This window comes from Leptodactylus fuscus, chromosome 2 (assembly GCF_031893055.1).
Source record: "Leptodactylus fuscus isolate aLepFus1 chromosome 2, aLepFus1.hap2, whole genome shotgun sequence".
NCBI classification, from domain to species: domain Eukaryota; kingdom Metazoa; phylum Chordata; class Amphibia; order Anura; family Leptodactylidae; genus Leptodactylus; species Leptodactylus fuscus.
The window spans coordinates 135366658-135384671 of record NC_134266.1 but is presented as its reverse complement, the minus strand read 5'-3'; the positions used below and the strand labels follow the sequence as shown (position 1 = coordinate 135384671).

Here is an 18014-nt window from a genome sequence, read left to right as displayed (position 1 = left end):
CAAGTTATATATTTCTTCAAAATAAAGCATTCAAAACATATTCAGCAGTGACAGATATGGATGCTTCTTTAATGTGAAAGGATGTAGTTTTTGAATGATACATATTTCATATTCCAGCCAACTCTGTTTTACTGTCTATTGTACTCTATTCTAGTATTCCATCAAACCTTATTCTTTAATTATGGTTTATGCCATTCTATAGTTTTTCCAATCCCATGTATCTGTACTAGTGTATTTTGTTCCTCAGTAATTTTATTCTACTTTTTGGCCAATTTTTTTTATTTATTTGTATTTACATAGCTCTGTCTCCTAATGTATGAAAGTTTGTGGATTACTTTAAATTAGGCTTGGTTATGAAGACCAGCTCCCCAATAAATGTAGGGACAGCATATGGGGACACATTTTCAATGCAGCGGGGCAGAAGCATTCATCATCCTAAGTGTTGAATCATCACAAGGGCACTTAAACATGGTCCCTAGATAGGGAATGAGGCAGGTAAGCTATGAAAGTATAACAACTACTTACACCCAAAACAACAAGCTTTTACACATGTATCTAAAGATCTACAATGACACTTGTTATCTTAGCAATTGCTCTCATGCAAAACTCCCCTCCATCTGTACCACCAGTGTACACTATCCACATCAGTCCCTCTCTCCTCCCCTTTCCAATATACAGCTCTCACACACCCTTCTCTCTTTACTCACCCTAATTCCTCGATTTCTTTTATGAGTGAAACTAAACAGAAATGCTCACATAAGTCACTGAACCACATTCTGTCTCTGTCTATTTTGCGCCTCCTTGATGCTGGGGACATCTCTCCAAACCCTGGCTCTCCTTCTTTCATTAACGTTACCTTTACCAGTACACATAAAATTCCTAATAATCTCATTAATATTCACTGTATTTCCTCTCCTTCTCCTGTCCCTTTTGATTGTTCTCTTTCTCTCTGGAATGCCTGGTCATTGTGTAACAAGCTTGAATATATCAATGACTTATTCCTTACTAAATTTATTAAACTGGGTCAGGCAGTCTGATATTACCTATCTTGCTTGTTCTGTCTCATGGTGGTCTAAATTTCTCCCATTTTTCTAGGCCGGACAACATTCAGGGGGAGGGGAGGTTAAGCATAATTCCTTATATCACTGCAGTGCAAATTTCAGGTCATTCCCCATTTGAGGTCCATTTCATCAGACTTTTCTGCCCACTCTCCATGATCTACCTCCGCCTGGCTCACCATACCAATTTCTGAACCACTTTACTTTCCCTCGTTTTATCCTGTGAAATTCCTACCCTCATCATGGGTGACTTAATCATTCCCATGCACCCCTAGCTGTCTCCCAGTTTCTCTCCCTAACCACTTTTTTTGGTCTTTCACAACTTTCCACTTCTTCAACACACAAATACAGCAGCACAATTGATCTGGTGCTTCTCTAACTCCTTGCAGTTTCTAAATTTACTAACACTTCTCTCCTACTCTCTGACCATAACCATCGGTCTCATACCATCAGTACTTTCTCTACCTGACAGAACACACAAACCCAATATACGTATAGAATTCAATGTGCCATTAACTACATTACTGTACAGTCATCACTGTCCCCATCTTTTCACCCTCCTCTCCCAACCTGGCCACCAGTCACTATAATGAACCCTTAAAACCTTAAAACTGCACTGGATGAGGCATCGCCCCCCCCCCCTCCTCAATTGAAAATTTCGATACAGACGGCAGCAACCTTGAAAAACATCACATACGTATTTACTTATTTGTATTTGATTTTTTTTCATTCTTCGTTGGGCTCACAAGCACAGGGGGTGTTCCCCCTGTGCTCTGATCACAGTATTGTCATTCATTTCAGAGCCGTCTTTCTTCTCTTCAGTCAGACATTTCCCTAGTCTCCAGTCCTCTTCTTACATAAGACTCGGCTAGACCACGGCTAGACCACTGTATAAGCAATGCTACCTCATATGTCACCCCTAATACCACTTGTGTCACCCCCTCTACCTCACAGATTGTAAGCTCTTGGAAGCACTATTCTCACTCCCAATATATGAATTGATTTATTACTCTATAATGTCTGATGTTTGTACTTTAACCCTACAATTTGAATATGTTTGCGTTATATATATAAAAGGTATTATTATTACTATTATTATTATTTCATATTTTACAGCTGATCACACTTGACTCTGCGCTACTTATGTTTTTTCACTCCACTACATTACAATGGACAAATAGTAAAGAAGCTTAGAAGATTGACAGTAGTCTAGTCTGCCCTTATATTATCATTTTATATTAGGATAGCCATGTGTTTATCTTACGTTTGCTTACAGTGAAATAATATTTCCTGACATTGCTTCTGATCCCCCCCCCCTCTCCAATTACTTTCAATATGTGTCCCTTCCCCCCTTCCCTCTAACAAATCTGATGATTTCAATTATGTCTCCTTTTTCTTTACTTTCCCCAAGGATTCAGATTAAGGTCTTTAAAAGTGTTTTGCAGGCAAAAATAGACAACTTTTAAACTTTTAAGTCACTCAGGTGCAGTGCAAAAAAAAAATAAAAATAAATTCATATTCACCTGTCCTCAATGCTTCGGTGCCCTCTCGGCACGTTTCGATCCTTTTGCTCAACGGGTCTCTTCTGGAGTTCCGCTGAAGCTGCTGATTTTGCTTGATCAACCCCCTTAAGCATCTTCTGATATTTATTATGCTTCAGATTTTCCACCACTTTGTATCCCAGTTCTGCACTCATTCTAATTGCCAATAGATGAGTGCAGAGGCAATGCTGTCTCCACGTGGCCATCCCGAGCTACCTCTCTCCTCCCCTGCCTACACCTCTAAGCCAGCCCAGAACAGGTCTTGTTCAGCATGTTTTTAAAGTGACTTGTATTGGGCTGGTTTAGGTTAAATAAACAGTCACAAGAGTGGCGTACCAAAAGTCTTGTGGGCCCTAGTGCAAGCTTTTGTCTAGGGCCCCCTACCCCACTCTTCTTCTTGATAGCGAGGGTTATGGGTGCTGCAGTGATATCTCAGATACTTGAAAAGAATTCAGCTTTAGTCCCCACAATTGCAGTTATCAAGAATATGGTGAGGGAGCAGCACAATGCCTGGCATATAAACATAACTGGGACAGTATTATATGCTCCACAATAGCCCCCACACAGTATTATATGCTCCACAGTGGCCCCCACACAACATTATATGCTCCACAGTGCATTGACACTGATAAATATATTTTAGATGTTATCTATATGCATCTATCGCATATGCACGATATACATATACATATCATAACTGATGTAATTGTATATTATTTGTATACAGTACATGTGTTACCTGTCATTGTAATATTGTTTTCAATGATAATGAGATTGTTGAAAAGTGATATCTACAGAACATGAAGTTTTGGTCTATTATTAGACTTAGTGACCAGAGTGAAAAAGTTTTTAAGACAGGTTGTTTTTTTTAAAAAAATACACCCTATTTCCCTTTATGCCATCTTTAGCATAGCCTGAGTGTCCTTCTGTAAGACTGTTTGCACAGATAGTCATCTGACTAGCCATCTTATTATCAGAGCCATCCTCTCCAGAGATCATGATGACATAATCAGGTGCAAGTGCAAAGGAAAAGCCCTTGGGGAACATTCCTTTTACAAGCTATTGACTATTCCAGGCATATTTTCACCATAAACTGGTCCCATCACATGCAGGATGAAGTAATTCCCTTTCCCTTAGTCCCTTCCATAATATTTATGTTGCAGAAAATTGAGGTTATGAATATCTGAAAGCATAAAATAGTATATATGCAATTTATTATAAGCAGCCACAGTGGACGGAGCAACGTCAGCCAAGTCCCTTTTCTAAACAAACCTCCATGACGACACAATGGAGATGTCACTCATGCCCAAGAGGCGTGAATAGCAAGCAGACAGCATCACTAGGCTGAATCTGCTCCTGCCCACCGTGACTACTTAGGTTAATTTACATATGGTCTATCTACAACTTCACTTTGCTGCATCAGAATGATTACAGAGGAGTAGCAATGGGAAGGGATTCACTTCATCCTGCACGTGATGGGGCTGGTTTATGGTGGAAAAATCTTCTTACCTTTAATGTCTCTTGTCCATAGATCAAACAGAAATAAAGATCATAGACTCATAATAATGTTTCCACTGTGAACTGCTAGGTGAAGATTTCGATTGGTTAAAACTCTTTGTTTATGAAATGAATCAGTTGCCTAAAACTAGATTCTGTAAATGGGCAAAGCTGAGAAATATATTGTGACAATTTGCTATTGGAGAGGGAAATCAGGCAGGAGGTGAAACGTATTGATTGGCAATATTGATGCTTCATCCTGACCGTGCAAGTACTATCTTCACTGCTGGTTTTTCAATGTTTGGCACCGAAACACTTGCTGTAAATGGAATACACAGGACTTGTTAGGATCAAGACATGTTGGGAAACTTGGGAAAGAATTTATCTTAAGAAGCATCTTATACCATATTAATTATTTATAGCTTTGGTAAATGAAGTCCATCAAGGTCCTCATTGCTTTGGATTTATATGTATAAAATGACATACCTGCCAACTTCTGAAAACCATTCATGGTTAACACAGCATCGCAGCACAAAACTTCCTCATTTTATTCACGGGCAAATTTATTTGCCCATGCCCCACTTTGACTCTGGCCCATCCCTTTATACCTCCAGATGGTAATAGGACCCTTCCTTGAGTAACACACAGCAAAATGTCCCCTTAGTGTCCCTCACACAGTATAAAATCCCCTTGTGACCCCTATACCGTATAATGCCTTCTTGTTATCCCTTGTCACCACACAATATAATGCTCCCTTAGGGCTAGATCACACATAGTTTTTTGGTCCGGATTTTGACACGGAATCCACATCATAAATCCGGATCAAAAAAACGACTCCCATTGAATTCAATGGGAGCCGTCATTTCCTGCCCTACCTGCCCTATCTTGTTGTCACGGTGTCCGCATCAAGACAATCCCTCCGGACTAGGCCCATTCATTTGGGCCTAATCCAGAGCGGAAATCCGCGACTGTCGGAAGCTGTGACAGTTGCGGCTAGCCGCATCAGGTGCATTTTGGTGCGGATTCTGACGCGGCTTCCCGGACCTGCATTCCCATATGCAGGATTAAGTAATTCCCTTTCCATTAGTCCCCTCTATAATCTTTCTGTTCCAGCAATGTGAAGTTGTAAGTTTATGAAAGCATAAAAAGTCTTCAAGAGCCTGAAGGCAAGGGTTAGCAGAATTCCATGGTGCAAAATTCTTAAGCAGAAAAATGCACATGAAGGGTGGGAAATCTTCCGTAGGGAAATCATTAAAGCACAGGAACTAACAATACCTAGAAGGAAGAAAAATGGGAAACACCTAAAAATATCAGGATGGATGACCAAAAAATTACATAACCTGCTAAAAAGGAAAAAGGAAACATACAAAAAGTGGAAGATGGGAACTATACCTAAGGAAGAGTACACAGCAGTCTGCAGACTCTGCAAGACAAGCATCAAAGGAGCTAAGGCTGAACACGAATTGAAGCTTGCAAAAGAGGCAAAGAGTAAGGTAAAAGGATTTTAGGGATATGTTAAAAGCAAAAGAAAAGTGAAGGAGACCATTGGAGTCCTGAAGAATGACAAAGGAGAAACAGTTAACATGGTGGAACAGCAGGTGGAGCTACTAAATTCATATTTTGTATCCGTCTTCTCCCAAGAAACTAATGGAAATATCGACATTACTGGTGATGGAGATGAGAGGAAGTAGGACTCCAAGCTGACTATAAGCGAAGGTCTGGTAAGAGAGCACTTAGCCAAGTTACAGGAAACCAAGTCCCCAGGACCAGATGATTTACACCCTAGAGTCCTGAAAGAGATAGCAGAGGAAATAACATAACCCCTTGCTATAATCTTCGGTAAGTCATGGGAAACAGGAGTGGTCCCTTTAGATTGGAAAAGGGCAAATGTTGTCCCCATCTACAAAAAGGGGAAAAGGGACGATCCAGGAAATTACAGGCCGGTAAGTCTGACCTCGATAGCAGGAAAAATCTTTGAGCAAATTGTCAAGGAACATTTACTTCGGTACCTGGATGGGAAGGCATTAATTAACCAGAGCCAGCACGGCTTTATGACCAATAAATCTTGTCAGACTAACCTGATTTCCTTCTACAACAAAATCACTGAATGGTTGGACCAAGGGAATGCCGTGGACATAGTATATCTTGACTTCAGTAAGGCATTTGATAAAGTATCACATAACCTTCTTATTGAAAAAATGATTAAGTATGGCTTTGACAAAAAATCAGTTAGGTGGATTCACAACTGGCTTAATGATCGGGCACAACGAGTAATACTAAATGGCTACACATCGAACTGGAAGAAAGTCAAAAGCGGGGTGCCGCAGGGATCTGTTCTGGGCCCAGTACTTTTTAATATCTTTATAAATGATCTGGACGATGGAATTATTGGGGAACTCATAAAATTTGCAGATGATACGAAGATAGGAGGAATAGCCAACACTAGAGAGGAGAGAGAGTGTATTCAAAAGGACTTAGACACACTGGAACAATGGGCTGAGGCGAACAAAATGGTATTTAACAGGGACAAATGCAAAGTTCTACATCTGGGTAACAGAAATGTAAAAAACATATATAGTATGGGAGGAATAGAACTAAGTGATAGCATAGGGGAAAAGGACTTGGGCATAATAGTAGATCACAAATTCAACATGAGCCAACAGTGCGGTGCTGCTGCAAAAAAGGCTAATAAAATTCTGTGATGTATTAAGACAAGCATTGAATCTAGATCAAGAGAGGTCATTATTCCGCTGTACTCTTCCCTGGTCAGACCACACCTGGAATACTGTGTACAGTTCTGGGTGCCTCAATTCAAGAAAGACATCGATATATTGGAGCAAGTCCAGAGAAGAGCAACCAAAATGGTGGAAGGTCTGCAAACCATGTCCTATGAGGAGCGGCTAAAAGAACTGGGATTGTTTCGTTTGCAGAAGAGAAGGCTGAGGGGAGATTTAATAGCAGTCTACAAATATCTGAAAGGTAGTAACAGTGCAGAGGGATCTACCCTATTCTCATTAGCACAAGGAAGTACAAGAAGCAATGGGATGAAACTAAAGGGAAAGAGATACAGTTTAGACATTAGGAAAAACTTTCTGACAGTGAGGGTAGTGAGAGAGTGGAATAGGCTGCCACGGGAGGTGGTGGGCGCTCCATCAATGGAAATCTTCAAGCGGAAGCTGGATAAACATATAGCTGGGATGATTTAGGAAAACCTGCACTAGCAGGGGGTTGGACCAGATGGCCCTTGAGGTCCCTTCCAACTCTACCATAAAAAAAAAAAAAAAAGTCATATGCAAATGATTCTAAATAGTCACAGAGGGTGGGACAGCTTCAGCACATTGACATTGACACCCCCTCCAGTCCCCTCACTCACTGATGTAAGAATGAAGATATCCATTATGCCCAGATGTCAATCTTTTAAGACTCTGAACATATATCTAACAGGTCCCCATTAGATTCATATTGTGAGGATACAGTACAGATAAAATTTTATGTAGATACATGATAATTGGCACAGATCTGTATTATTAACGGTTGCAGAATAACCTTCCCAAGACTGCACCAACATAAAACTCCATCATAGCATGCATGTAAGAGCTATAATATATCGTGATACATATACAAGTCCTGACAATTATCACATTTTGTAAACGTGTGTATGTTACAGAATTCTTTTTTCCCCTAAAATTATGGGAAAAAAACACCTAAATAGGCTCATTTAGGAAAAGCTAGGAGCAACTCATGTACTGAAAACTTAGACCATGTATTTCACAATCACTCTTTCTATTGAAAGGGTGCCATGTAATACCAGATGTGTAACTTTCCTCATTTGTGATAATTGATCACTAGGTGTTTCGTCTGCTAGACCTATAACCATCAGCAAATCGAATCCTCATTTAGAGCAGAGGTTGTTCAGAAGGGACAACACTGTAAGGACAAGTTGACATATTGCATATTTTGTTCTTTTTCGAGAGGCAAATACACAGAGCTCAGATGTGCACATTTATACACAAGAAACGTCCCTTACTCATCATGAGGATTCAACAGTCTTTTGTCCAGGACTTTCTTTCGTGCACCAGCTCCTAGAATATGGATTTTACTATACTAGTTCAGTCGGTGAGGTCTGTTTTTTAAAAAAATGTTTTTACTTCATTTCATTGATCGGCGGATCTGGCCAATTTTCAGTTATTATTTATGGACATCTTGAGATTTAAAAAAAGATATCTAACTGGATATATCATGATACATAATCTATCGACCAGCAGTACATGGGCGTCACCATTTTGCCTGTTATTGCTGTCCCCCGGAATTTGAAAGTAGTAATCCATTGTCCAGACAGTCAGAAGCCTCTTGAAGGCACTAACTTATTTAAAAAATTTTGTGGCATAACCCCTTTAAGAGGCATATGACTGGTGCATTGTGTGATTTGTTTTACCTATGCCCCTATTTTTTAGGGTTTTCAAAACATGACCCGCTATCAATTGGACCATAGCCCTGATGTAGTACTGGAATATTTTCCCCAGAGTGGGAACTTCTGTGCAAAATATAAAAAAGAATTGTGAAAACGCTGAAGTGCTGAATCATTGACCCCCACTAATTATAAAACAGTGTTTTTTAACCAGGGTTCGATTGAACCCTAGGCCATATGCACGGTTCATTTTGTGTACTAGTAAAAAAACATATACATATGTCTTGAATTTGGAAATAAATCATATTTGATTTATCACTAAAGAAGGGTTTGGTGACTGTGCAGATGAAACTGGTGGGTTCGGTACCTCAAACAAGGTTAAGAACCACTGTCATAAAGTGACGTTATATTTTATAGCAGTTTCCAGCCTGTGAAACATGCATTCCATGGTCATTAAAGCTAAGTTCATACTAGCCTACAGCTTTCCATTCTTCAGGTCCGCTTGGGGACCCAAAAAACGTATAGTTGACCTGCTTGAAAAGCGGATACACATGGAAATCCATGGACCCCATAGATTATAATAGGGTCCCTGAAAAAGGCGGAAAAATGCAGAGAGAAAAGTCCAGCATGCAGTGTGATGGAGGTGTTCATTGTCTTTACTGTGTTTGGGAGCATGGAGAGGGCCATTATATTGTGTGGAGGCAGTAAGGGGGCTCTATGCTATGTGGGAACTTAATGGGGGCAGCAAGAGGGCATTATATTGGTGAGTTCACGGACTCCCAGAAGACAGAGCAATTCTCCCGAGCCTTGCAGAATTCTCCCACATCAGGCTATAATTTTATTATTTGTCAGCCTTATATCGAAAAGAGGCATGAGATACACAAAATGGGGTTTCATCAAATGGGGTAATCATGTAATGGGTCTCATGCTCCCCAACACCCCCTCTCTTCATAGGAATGCCAGGGTTACATTGGGCTGTTAGTCATTGTGACAGATAGTGCTGCATGGTGTTATTTTTCCCAGCAAATCGGACATAACTGCTGTTGGAGGCTCCAAACAATGTCTTATTATATTAATCTTCACATCTGATCGCTTCTTTACTTGAAAGTTTTTAAAAAAAGACCATTTCAGGGTGCCGACAGGTCCTCTTTAAGGATATGTTCACATAGAAGAATTTGGGATTGATTTTAAGGTAGATTAAGCCTTAAAATTAGCTCCAAATTTCCCCTGAAGTCATCCTCTATTCTTTTCAATGGGAGGCAGATGCTGATTTTTCATGAAGCGTACGAAATAAGCGTCATGCTTGACCTTCAGGCGGATTCCACCTGAGAACTCTGATAGAAATAAATGAGAGATGGAAAAATATCATCTGACTTGTGCGGAATTTTCAGATTCCATGGCAGATTCTACAAATTCTATGTGATCCTAGTCTAAAGGGGATTGACCAAAAATAACCATAAAAAAACATACAAAAGTTAGTGACCTCTATAATATTTCATAGTTTCACGTCCCAATTTTGTATAAATGAGATGTGTAAATTAGAATAGTGTTGCCCCAACAGAGGTTGATGTACACCAACTGACGGCCATAAGAAAAACTTCATGCCATTATTGTAATTGTTTCACACATCCATTCTAAGAGTGGTATTTTTTTTTAAAAAAACTATTTTTATAAATGTGTGGTGACATGCTTCACACCTGTTAGGAAAACTTTATCTACAGAAAATTGTTGCTTTTTCTACCTAATTATATATCATATATACTCATGCGCACTGTCCACTGCCCCGTTCAATTACTGCTATTGAGAATACATAATGCAGAATCAACAGCTCTGAAAACAATGACTATGAACTTAACCCCAGTACTTTATGTCATATGCCTCATTAAGCATACATAGTAAATACCGCCTTGGATATGCACAGAGTATGCTGCTATGGATCCCGTAGCTTCAGCTCCTTCTAATTATCAGCTTACGGTAAAAATACATGTTTCCATTGCAGGTGTTTTTTGAAGGAAAATGTCTAAAATCTCTAAGAAGCTTGGTGTTTGTGAGGAGAAGCTAAGTTCTTTTAGGCATTTGTATTAATGTCAAGGATGGTATTTAAATTGGTTGCGATACCAGAAGCACATTGAACGATAATAACAGTATGTTGTTTTTTTGCTCACTTTTTCATTTCCCTTGTGTACTCCTACTCTTCTGAATACATTTACCGCAAATTGTCATAATTAGTAAAGCAACCCTCCATGCTCCCCCTTGAAGGCCATCTTTTTCTCACTGGTGGTTTAGTAATCTGTGCTTTATAATTGTTCTATGCTTGCTGTACAGGAAAGCTGCTCTCCTTGTACTGACTTCCTTCAGAGCCTGTGAAGGAACCAATGATGAGATCGGTTGTGTCTCAGACTACCTCAGACTGCACAGCTTTGCCTCAATATAGATGAGCCAAAAGAGCCTTGCATGACAAGATTTTTCCTTAGCTAACAGGGATGTGTCCAGCCGCGACTTGCTGTCTGTTTTCAAAAGCAAACTGCAGAATTGGGAATGCAGCTCTGAGGTACAGCTTCAAATAAGATAAGATAACATAATCCTTTAATAGTCCCACAGTGGGGAAATTTCAGCATGTTACAGCAGCATAGTAATACAGATACAGGATAATACACAGTAATATATTACAGATGTAGGCACACATATGCTGAGAAGAGAAGATATACTAGGAGTCCATAGCAGCTAAGGAACAGAAAAAGAAATCATAATCATTAGTTTTCTGTACGGATTGATCTTCGCTTGGTCTGATGTAGATTATACAGCCTGGTCGTGGTTGGAAGGAAGGACCTGCATGTATTTGCAAAGATTGTTTGCAATCTGAAACAACTGATGTTTTGTATAGATTATATTATTATGCAAGCAGAAAAAACATTTAAGGTCTCTGTTCAGAGGCAGAAAATGAAGATAAATTCTCTTAATTTTCCGCTGCCGCCATTTTTGTCACGGTTTAGCCGCATTGGGATGCCAATGCAGTGCGTCAGCATTCCATTGCGACATCCTGTTCATGACTAGGCCCAGATGAATGGATCTACTTAGGAGGGAGTGGACACCGCGGTGGAATCCATGTCAGGATCGAGCAGGGTGCTTCTTTTTTCTGCGTCCTGCTGCGATCTCTTCGTCCCATTGAAAACAATGGGAGGCGAATTCTGGGAGGAATCTGCTCCGGATTCAGGGGCCAAATCCGCCCCCAAATCCACAGCAAATTCCTCCATGTGAACTGACCTTTAGAGGATTTTTTAGCAGTACTGTAGGTTGCCTAGGCATTATAGACTGTTACTAGAGGCTCTTCTCTCATCTCCTCTCTCTCTCTTGTGGCGATACTTCTAACAGAGAGGTTTAGAACTGAGAAAAGATTTGTTGCAAGTTTGGAAGGTTATACTTGACTGCTACTGCCAATGGGTTAGAGGTTGAAAGGGAGTGACTGTACCTGCTGTTACCAGATGGGAACATTTGGAACATTGATTCTATCAGTGATGCTGTACTGTGGTGTTTGCCACTTCTGTGGCGTTATTTTGCTTTGCACAGTGGTATTTATTTGGCACTGCTGGGTGTTTGGCCCATTCACAAAAGGTTATATGCACTTCAGCTCCTAAAATAACAGTTCAATATGTGCACCTGCATGCACATATCTTCAGAAAATCACCAGAACTGGATGAAACAAATGTAGGGATTACACACTATGAAAAGCAAGTGCATCTCTAAACCCTATTTATTTCTTGAAAGTAGACCACCTGAAGATTACATGTGCCTCAATGAGTTATCAATAGCTATGTCCACCTTCATGTATCTTTGTGACAAATGCAACCATTTATTTGAAAAATGCACAAAAATACATATTTACACCTAAAACTTATAATTAATCTTACATTCACACACAAAATACACATAAAATAATAGATCAAGGTGTACACAATTTATATATTCTGCAAACATCAACTGCAACAAGAGCTTGTACTCTCAAAAACAATGATACAGAGGACAAGCAACATTTTGCTGGTAGGGGCAACATGGTGGCTCAGTGGTTAGCACTGCAGCCTTACAGCGCTTAAGTCCTGGGTTTGAATCCTGCCAAGGGAAAAACATCTGCAAGGAGTTTGTGCGTTTTCCCCGTGTTTGCATGGATTTAATTCCATACTCCAAAAAGACATACTGATAGGGAAAAATGTACATTGTGAGCCCTATATGGGGCTCACAATCTACAGTTAAAAAAAAATAAATATATATATATTGCTGTTATTCACTAATATGTTAAACATCTATACTGCACCTAGCAAACTGTGACTGTGATACCAAATTCTAACGTTTTTGAGCTTGCACAGCATACCGTATATAAAAACACAACTTAATATTTCATATACACAACCACCTTCATGCAACACTGCAGCAGAGATTAGAAGCAAAAATTCAAATTTGTAACTAAAGTGCATGCTCAAGCAGTCCCTTTCTGCAAACAAAATGTACTTATCAAAAAACTGCAAGATGTGACGAATTTATACATACCACACTTCGCAGGTGTTAGAAACGCCAAAAATCGCGGGAATGCAACCAATTTTGTGCGTGCAATCTCAATAGGGGTTTACATAAGAATATAATTTTCTATCCCCCTATAAAAAATGGTATTTCTAATGAATAATTATACTCTCTGTACCGAAATAATGTGAGAACTCGGGCCGGTTTCAGTTTGGTGTATCATGGGCGCTTTATTGTTTACATATGGACACAACCTCTGAAGTTGATGCAGTTCAGCATTCCTGGTGTTAGAGCCATAATTCTTGATATGATGACCTACTAGAAGTCCTGGTGTTTTATTTGTACTGCGGGTGCAAAAAAACCCCACCCGCTATTATACCCATCTGAAAGCTGCCAAAATCTGGGATTTTATATGGTGACAGTCAATGGTAAAAATCCATTATCTGACTGATGGAACATTTCCGCCTGTCAGAAGTGTTTTATATGTTCATCTCTAGTAATAATTGTTATTGTCATTATTTTAGCGTGTTATTGATATTGCTAGAGAGGCCATTGCTGTATTTTACTCTATAAAGATCAGTTATGGACAGGGTCAGATGGAAACGCTATTGATGATTTTATGTATGTGTTGTGTATGTAGGTCTGATTGATAGGAGACATGGACAGAAATCCCTGCAACCCATCCCCTTGGAGTCACATGCATGTTATGCACAGACATAATTGTCTCTGCAGCTCTGCTCTTCTGCCCCTGAGGCTGGAGGTGGGAGGATACTTTAGGGCAGGGGTTCTTAACCTTGTTTGAGGTACCGAACCCACCAGTTTTATATGCATATTCACCGAACCCTTCTTTAGTGATAAATCAAATATTATTTTTTTCCAAATTCAAGACATAGGTATATGTTTTCTTACTGGTACAAAAAATGAACCGTGCATAGGGCCTAGGGTTCAATCGAATCCCGGTTAAGAACCACTGCTTTAGAGCCTCATATCTCAAGATCCATTGGGGCTATGAAGATGATCTTGGATTCAAGAGAATCTCATCATGATAGCCCTTATAGTTTCAAAGTGATTTGCTGTTTTTATTTTTAAGTTAATAGTTTTTATTTAGGTTTTTGCATAAAACAATACAGAAAGTACAGTACAGGTAACACAGGGTACATTCATGGCTTCACAATCCACATATGCATAAAGAGTTCAGAAGACATGGGATAAGTACAGTGGAAGCATGGATACATACTTGAAAAGCACAATAGTGGTATATAAATCCAGATCTACATATAAGTTACTATGTTATAGCAGGGTAGTGTGTAAGAATATTCCTCAAATTGTGGCCATGAGGGGCAAGAGGAGAGTTTGCAACAAGGGGGGAGAAAGAACAAGGCCTAATAAGCAGAAAAATTCAGACCATTCTAGAACGACCAATAGGACTGATTGGTCTTTCACATGAACACGTAGACCCAGATGTCAACAACACATTTGAAAATGGTACCACATATGCACACATTAATTCTGTCACTGCTGGGCAGGAGGCAGTTTTCCATCTGTGTGCGATAAGCAGGCAAGGCAAGAGCGATTTGCTGTTAAAAACGCTATTGGAATTGAGATCTCCATGGTGAATAGTGGTTTCACCAGCTTTAAAATGATTCCAATGTCTTCTTCATAGCACTAACAGATCCTGAGAAATCGGCATTAGTAGCAAGGATGTATGACATACGTGGGTGGCAGGGAAAGAGTTAAATAGCATATCAAGCATCAAAACTAACTGTGCCTGTTGCTTGAGAATGGTGAGGGCTTGAGATAAATTCCAAACTGCTGAGCTGGAAAGAGTGGTGCCTATAGACACATGCTAAGGACTTGAGCTGGTGGAGGTGGTTAAAGGTCCTCTTTAAAGGGGTATTTTGTGCTACATTTCAGTATTTGGTGTTTCTACAGGTATCATGTGTGTTGTAATGTAGTATTTGGTTGCCACTGGTGAGGGTATTGTGTGTACTGCACAGTGGTCTTTGTGAGGTGAGGCTCCAGCATTACAACAGATTAAAGAAAGAAAGTTTGAGAACCCCCGTTGTACATTATGCAGCTTTATTTAAAACAACTTAAATCTATATAACCAAAACCTAGTGGTGTTAGGCATTGAATATGTTACTGAGGGATGGTGTGTGACAGATGTGGTACTTATGGCATTTTTCTCTTCTTGCCATCTCTTCAGTTGTGTATTTTAGACCAGCATTTTGCATGACACAACTGATGCTGTTTGTTAATAAAAGTGGCTCTTAAAAAACATGCCCCCTTCTCTAGACACTTCTATAAAGTATATAGAGTAAGCCGATAGCTGGTCAGGTAATGGAGGGGGTGTACATCTCACCCAGACTACTCAGGTGGGTAAGATGAGAAAACTCCAGAAGGAATGTTTGTTCTTAGCAGACAACTTTCGTCTGCTGAACATTTTGGTAAATGCTTAGTATTGGGCTGGATTTTTAGGAATGACAGGTAGGTTGGTAGTGGGACCTGTCATTCCACCCCCCTCCAGTCCACACTTTGGAGATCTTCCAGCAGCGGCTCAGCTGCAGAGAGTCTCCTCGTCAAGAAGGCTTAAGAAGCCAGCTCAAGCAGCAACACTTTGGCAGAGCTTGGCTGGAGAGCTGACAGAGAGGTCATATTTTTGGAGCTGTGTCCTGAATGATTCTACTGGCTTTTTGGATTTCTGTTATTCTAGGTGAGGTAACCTATTCTATGTTTAGTTAGAGCCTAGCCGGGCAGGTATTTATTTTTGTATTGTTTTCCTTTTGTTGCTGCACTATATTTTTGAGTGAAAATAAACTCTACCTTTATTTTGGACTAAAGAAACTGGACTTTTGTGTCTATGCCACCCCACCTAGCAACCCCAGACCCTGACAATGGAAAGTGGAACAAAGTGTCTGAAAAAATAGTCAAGATGGTGTGCAAAATTTGTTGTAGTTTTTTGGTGTTACAAATCAGGATTTGCATTCACAATTTGCCACGTTGTTGCACCTTAATGGCAATGTATGGCTAAATAATACTTTCATTTTTATTTCATTTCACACTGTGATACAGTATATCTTCATTTTGCTGTTACAATGACTGTGCTGTAAAAATATTCTCCTACCTGGAAACCATCAAAAAGTATGCTAGCTGCCAGTGAAGGATGTTATTAATGCTTTGTATTCTAACCATGGCTTGTGTGAATACAACGGTTTTAGTTAAGAACAACATTAAACATAACAGGTAGGAATAAGTATTTTTCTCAACATGCACACAAATTAATTAAAAGCAGGGTAGAAAGCAAACACTTAATAAAGATATATTACTACAATGCTATAATTCTCACTATAGAACACAGGATAATCAAAACTGAGCCTTAATAAAAAGTGCTTTTTATTGTATCTATAAAATAGCAGACTCAAAACATAGATATTGGAGGATGGGAACTATAAAAAAAAAATCCATCTAGTCTCTTGCACACAGCGTATTATAGATCCATCCATAAATCCCTGTATCACTGAGAAGCTGGTAATGAAAACGCGTGGAAATACAACCAAATCTATGAGATAGAAGAAAGATCATAATCTTGTTCAAAAGTTCATCCTTAAGTATAAGCAGGTCTGTAAATTAGCTGCCAGGAACTAGGGACAAAGCAGTGTGAATCTGCTCCTGATATAAAAGATGAATTACTGTCCCATACACAGTTCACTTTATCTCATTGCATGTTGGACGCAGAGTTATAGGACCTGTAATAAAAAAAGATTATTCCTCCTTCTTGCTCCACCGCTTTATTTTCTTCTACTTTCGCCTCCTTGTGTGCCATCACACTGAGAAATGCACACATCTCGATATAAAAAACCTCCTCTGTTATGGTAATTTACATTTTTTGTGTCTCTTGTTTATCCTGACATTGTAAACAACAATTATACGAGAGCAGGATCCTTTGAAGCTGAGAGAAATTGTACAAGAATACATTAATCTTGAAGTCTGCGAGAAGGATTGTCTGTAGTGTATGTGAATCCAGGAGGCGAGCCGGATCTGCTAATCAAGACGTGTCACAGGACCTGAGAATAGAGGTCAGGTATAACAATCTCTCCAAGCTGCACCATCATTCCGCTACATTTATAGAAATTTATATTGGTCAGCCTTGGTCACTTGGCTGGCTTTTCTTTATCCAGGTTATAAAAATGAAGACCCATTTGACCCCGGTGCTAATTTATCATCCACAATAAATTACAGGCAGCCTGATAAACTGTGAGCAGAGGGTTGGTTTGGATCCCAGCAAACAGAATTGATGTGAATATGCAGGATTTTGGCTAAGGAGCTCTATTAATAAATAGACTTCTATAGTGCATGTTATAGGTAGTACTACCACCAAAATCACTATTAAACTACTTATTTGCTGTAGTAGGACTGGTTAATGAAATAGTGAAATATTTTTCTTGGGTCAATCTGCATTCGTGTAGCTACTTTTATTCTGTATGCAAATGAGCTCCTTGGTGCATTCAGGGCGGGTCGCATGTACTGGAGCAGCCATTTTGCAAATCACTTTCCATAGGACACATCAGTCTTTCTGCTTTTGGGACTGTACTGGGTGTGGCGACTACAAAAGATTATTGGGGGGGAAACTTTTTTGAAATTTCATTGTGACTTTGTTTGACTGACTTTAATTTTGGCCTGATTTTTTTTTGTGATAAGTTCTTAAATCATTAGTCTCACTTTTAGTTGATTTTTACCCTCAACCCTATCACTGGGAAAAAGGACTTTTCACGCAGCATAACGTTGAAAATTAAAATTTTAAATTTTAAAATTTAAATTAAAAACAAACATATAGAAGACTTTGAGTAACCTAACTCAGCACATAAATGAAAAACCTTAAAGAAGATCTTGTTCGTATGCAACCCGTTGATGGAGATATTCGATTCTTGATGTTCCTCTGATTAATTTGGCGTTTTTCTTTTTAAAGAAAGATTTGACCTCCGGAGTTTTATATGTAAA

General features: G+C 39.4%; 1 protein-coding gene across 3 annotated transcripts in view; it reads left to right on the top strand.

Annotated features, from left to right (window-relative positions):
• The window catches only part of ADGRB2 (adhesion G protein-coupled receptor B2), a 390112-nt gene that overhangs the window by 82699 nt on the left and 289399 nt on the right, over window positions 1-18014 (top strand). Inside the window, exon 1 of one of the 3 annotated variants that reach the window (XM_075264672.1) lies at window positions 16952-17092. The exons of the other annotated variants lie outside the window; for them this stretch is intronic. The gene's annotated coding sequence lies outside the window, so the exon portion shown is untranslated. Of the gene's footprint in view, window positions 1-16951; window positions 17093-18014 lie in introns of those variants that run through there. 3 annotated transcript variants of the gene reach the window in all.